Genomic DNA, 5,966 nt, shown 5'->3' with positions numbered 1-5,966 from the left:
GAATTTAAGGACTTGCATATGTATTATAAAATAAAATAAATATCTAGATCTAATTAACATTAGAAAATCTGTATTAGGTTATTGTAATTCTTCGGAATTAGAATTGGACCTTTTCAAATAGAATCAAATTTAAATATTTCAACGGAATAAGTTGGACTGAACTTTTATGAAAAACAGTTCTACTGATCCTGTGGATCGGTGGAGGCAGCTACTATACTTATTGTGCATACTTATTATGCTTACTTTTTTGCCTTCACAGATTCACAGGATCGGTGGAGCTGTTTTTGCCTTCACAGATTCACAAGATTAGGGAGGTGTTTGGCATTGTACTAGACAGGATCAGGTCTTGCTTGGGTTATGAAATGCAGATGTAGGTCGTAAACTTAATTAATTATCAATTCATGTGCAAATGTGTAGGATATATATTAATTTAGAGCAAATTGTCATGAGTATTGTAAATTGACCTTCATTCTTGACATGAAAATTTTATATAATTTGACTTCCATAGTTTGAAAATCTGACTCTGTTCCTCGGTAGCAAGACATCTCCCATGATTACACATTGCCGAAACTCTGTACATACCATTCACATATCTTAGAGATGATCATTCACCGGCCTTCCTCTGCTGCCGGCTTAAGAGGCTGGCCTGAATCAAACTCAGCTTCTATCCAAAACTGAGCACAAAAAAATTTAGATCTTATTGTCAAATATCTGTTTTGAGACTAATTGTTAAAGATTATCAAATACATAAAAGAACCGCAACATTGATCAACTATTTTGCGAGTATTTGCAATTTTTTCTTGGGTTTGTCTATAGTGTAGTAAAATTAATTTGACTGTAGTACAGTAATTAATTTTAATTAAATTCTGACCTTTAATCGGAGGTTTTCATCTTTAAGTTGTTTAGGGATAGAATAGTATTTCTTTATCCTCCACTCTTTCTCGCCGCTCCCTCTTCCTCTAAACAGTATACTTCTAAAAAAACGAGATCCAATAATGAAATGGCACCCGGAGTTGTGTTTGTCCGATCGGGAGGGAGAGAAACTGTTCTTCCTTCCCCAATCGATCTACACTTTGTCACGTTCATGCTCAGTTGCTCACGCCTTTCTCAAAACAACAACTGCCACCGTTAGCCTGCTCAAACCCCCCTTTCTCTCTCCAGATCCTGCCATAGAAAAAGGGGGCAAAAATGTCAAAGCTTCCCTATTCGACTGGGGATGCAGACTACGACAATGCCAAATTTCGCCAGCGCTTCCATTTCAAGGTCTCCTTCTCTCAATCGATTCGATCGGATTCCTTTGACTTGTTCTTTCAATTTGTTGTTAGTTCAATTGACATGCCACCGCTTCTTGAGCATTGTCCAGTACATACTGGTACTCATTGTTTTGCTCTGTATAATTTATTCTGAAAGTGGACTCTTTTAAGTGTTGTGAAATTAGCAAGGCACTGATGGAACAACATCAAACAGTGGAAAAATTGGATAGAAGGGTGCATTTGCAATTTTGAAAGCTCATATGCCGTTGTTCATTTTTAAGTGTTGAATTGTAAGAACTCTGCATCCTTTGGTAAATGCAGAATGCTATTTGTACTTTTCTCTATGTTAGTGTTTGCTAGTTGCTACGTAGTAGTATGTACTGTGCATATACAGTGTGTCTTTATAGATTGCTGAAAAAGCATCAGACCTGGAACTCAATGGCCAACCACCCCAACAATTCAATTAGATAAAAAGGAGAACACGGGCAGCATAAGCCGAGATCAGAAAACAGCATTGTTAATTATGCAATTCACAATATGGAGAGAACAATGTGCACGTTGCTTCACAGAGTCTGCTAAAACTGCTGAAAATCTCTTGCAAGAAATTAAGTGACAACTGCAATTCTACGAGAAAATGGAGCAACATCCGAACCGGAAGTAATCCTTGAACCCAATAAGCATTGTCAGACAAGAAAAAAACTTTACCGGTAAAAAAATAATTGGAGTCTGGTTGGTATTTACACATGAAAGGGAGGTCAGACAAGAAAATAACTTTACTGGTAAAAAAAAATGGGTCCGATCGGTATTTGCACAGGAAAGGGTGGACTGGTACCATACTGGTACGAACAAGAGATGAGACAGGAAGTAGTGGCTATTTGGCAGTAAAACCGCAAATCAGCCACTTCTGGCAACAATAGACTTAATTCAGCTTTAATTTATTTTCTGCAAAATAAACTGTTTTATTTTGTCTTTATTTTTATTGTTTTGGTTTTTCTTATTTGCTCTATAGCTCAACTGTTTGAGCACCTTTTTCTTATTTAACTTTTTCAATCCTGTGGGAACAATCTCTGTAACCACAAGTATTAATGAAATGAAATTTGGGCATGAGTTGCATGACCCATATTTTTCCTCAAAAATGAGATGTTTTGTTGCTTTTGCATGGTGATGAAGCTTTAAAAAAACAATCAAGGCATCTTATTTTATTCCGTGGTGCTTAAGTTCTTATCTCTCTTATTTGGAATCCTGATGTAAAGGTTTGTATTGTATTCATCTCATGGTTCATTCAACATTTTTCAGTTTTTAAGTAATGAGGTATACAATATAAAGGAGATGAACATAAGCTGAGGCCTCTTTTCTCTGTTGTATAGTCATCAGTAAGGCCTCCATGATTAAAGAGAATAAACTATGTGATAACTTTTAGCAAGCAAACAATAACATATGGAATCGACCAAAATTAAAATAGGAGAGCTAGATGAATAGATGTTATGTAATTTTATTTTGTTATGAGGAAGACTAATATTAATAATTTTTATAAAAAAAATAATAAGTCTAAAGAACAAAAATGAAAATTTTCAATTAATAGGGATAACCCCTTTTAGTTGAACTATGTTCCGCCATATTCACATATGCGTTTATCAGTTCCAAAATGTATACACATTTTTTTTTTTTTTAAGAAAAGGCGATGATCATGTTCCCAAATTCCTGACACAAGATGTGACGTATTTTCTCCACATATTCACAAAAAATGTGAAAAGAAGAAATTGTCAATAATACTAATGCCGACTATATTTAATTTTTCGGATGAATATACCTGGAAAAGTGCCAGAAAATGTTGTCAAGAACACATATTTGATTGGTCTTTCTTTAAGAAGAATGCAATAAATGTTAATTGTTTGGCAAGCATGCAATTCAATTGCCATTTACCGACATCAGAGAACAGACATGGATTTGCATTAAATTTCCAATGATTTTCCTGTCGGAGATTGTCAGCGTTTTGGATGCAATTAATTTATAGTGCGAGTGCCTTTGAAAGTTTGAATGGTCAAATATTATTAGATGAAAAAAATATTTTAAAAGTATAATTGTGCAAGTTTTTACGGAAATAAATCTAATAACAGGAATCTGTTATTCTGATCCCAACCGTTTAAATTTTTTATATGTGAATCTTAAAGAAGTAAGTTTTTGATGCACGGATCTCGACAAGGATCAACGGTTGATATCAGAATAAAAGATTCCTGTTATTTCAAATAACAACAGATTTAGTTCCAGTTTTTACAGACCTTAAACAACAAAAATATGTATATGACAGCAACTATTCAATTAAGTACTTCAATATTTAATTCTCTTCGTTACTTGAGTGGAAACATTTATTTTTGTCATTGTTGAAATTATATGGACTTTACTAATTAATTAATATTTTTCGATGATTACTGGGACCCAGTATAAATAACCTGACTTCGGTTCATTTTCTGAATTATTAAAGTTTTTATAAAAAAAAATTGTTTTCTAAAGAAGTAATAATAATAATAAGGTAATTAAACAAAATTCTTTTGACTACTTCTAATTAATTAATATTATTCTCCGATTAGTATACTTGTTCCTCGCCCTTAATTAGCTTAATTTGTGTTTATGCACGGTAGTCCTTAATTAGTCAAACCATATATTTTGAATAAAAACACACATATAAAATAAATAAATACAAAATAATTCATATGAAAAAGAAGTAATTTAATTGATTAAATAGGAACTTCTGGACTGTTTCACCCGAATTCTCGATAGCTTGCACAACACACAAACACCCAAATAGTCACCAATTAACGAACTGGCTTGACTAATTAATCAATTGCATGCTAGCTGGCATGGTTCACACTTGGAAACAGTCCTATGATTTTCCTTGTTAATTTTAAGGAATCTCATACGTAAAAACACACTATATACGCGCTAGCTCATTTAATTCTAAGTAAACTTCCTTTATAACCGACTATATATAGCCTTCTCATAAACCAGCATTATTGCACACCCAGATCATATTATCTCATAACATAAGTTCATCAATAAACCTTAAAGATCATCCTCTTACAACTCGATCAGATCTGCATTCAAACAATGAGTTCTCCGGATACAAGAGGAACGAAGACACCTAAGCGGCATCCGGCATGCCCGGGAAAGAGCCGATGCCAACTTCAAGGCTGCATTCACAATTCCTTCACAATGCCCGGGAAAGAAATTATTTCCATTGATTTATATGAAGTTAATGGCAAGCTTGGTGCTAATCCTACCGCCAGGTTCGCTGGAGGTTTGTTATATCATCGACTCGGGGCTGCTTATGAAGTTAATAACGAACCCAAGGGAGCCATTGGCACGATGGTGCATACTGCGCAAACGAAGATTAGTGAGGTGTCTGACATTGTAATAGACAGGATCATGTCTTACTTGAGTTATGAAATGCCGATGTAGGTTGTAATTAAACTTAATTAATTATCAATTCATGTGTAAATGTGTAGGATATATATTAATTATATATGTTAGTTTTTTAGTGTTATGGTGAATTACATAGTGTAGGAAAGGAAGTAACTAGTACTGTAAGCATGTTGTACATTAGCTCTTGTAAAAATTATGTAATATTCTTTTTGTTGATCAATAAAAATAATTATATATGATAGCAACTTGAAAATTATTATTGAATTATGAACTTATTAATATGATAGTAACTTGAAAATTTAATCACAAAGCATATATAGCTAAAATATATATAATGTTTCGTGTGGATCATTTGAATTAATGCATGCACATAATTTAAATAAAGAAATTAATAACGGAATATAATTTAAATAATATATATGAAGCTCTAAAAATAAATTAAACAATACTCTGACCAATTATAGTCTGAACATAAATAATTTAGTTTCACAACTTAGATGATCAACAAAAATAACTCTAACAAGTTTGACTAGAATTTAAGGACTTGCATATGTATTATAAAATAAATTAAAAATCTGGATCTAATTAACCTTAGAAAATATGTATCTGTTTTAGGTTATTGTAATTCTTGAGAATTAGAATTGGACCTTTGAAATTGGTACACACAGATTAATTAATTGCTGGATTGGAGATTGTATAAGTTGTTAATTATATAGTACATGTACACCTCCACAGTCAGAATAATTGTTTGGAATAATTTGAACTTTCTTTGAAAGTATGGTTATGTTTTCTAGGGGCATTAATTTATATTTTTTATTATACAAAATGAGTATACAATTATATCTTGTTTTATAAATTTCTTACCCACCATATTTATTTTCTGGCACAGCCTATGTATGAAATCCAAAATGATATATGCCTGCGCAAATTGTTATTATAATTAATTTAGCTGGTTTGGATGACATTTGACAAACAGAGCTGAGCTGCCTGAGCATCATAATTTGATTTAGTCTTTACATCCTCAATTGCTAGCAATTTGTTTGGGCCAGGAAAGCCCAAGCTAGAGCCTCATACCCAAACGAGTTTCTTGCTTGGACTGAGTTTACCACAATTAGTGCTATAGAGCACCGCAGAAGTACCAACGTGTGGGTCCTCCATTCAGGTTCATTTCAATGGAACTTGTCTATGTGAGAACCAACCTCCATACGCGCATATCACGTTCCGGAACTCGGAAAACGCAATTGTGTTAGTCCCACGACAGGATATCAAAATGTTAAGAACGCCAATATATAC

This window comes from Carex rostrata, chromosome 7, assembly GCF_964058835.1.
Source record: "Carex rostrata chromosome 7, lpCarRost1.2, whole genome shotgun sequence".
Taxonomy (NCBI): domain Eukaryota; kingdom Viridiplantae; phylum Streptophyta; class Magnoliopsida; order Poales; family Cyperaceae; genus Carex; species Carex rostrata.
This window is presented reverse-complemented; position numbering follows the sequence as displayed.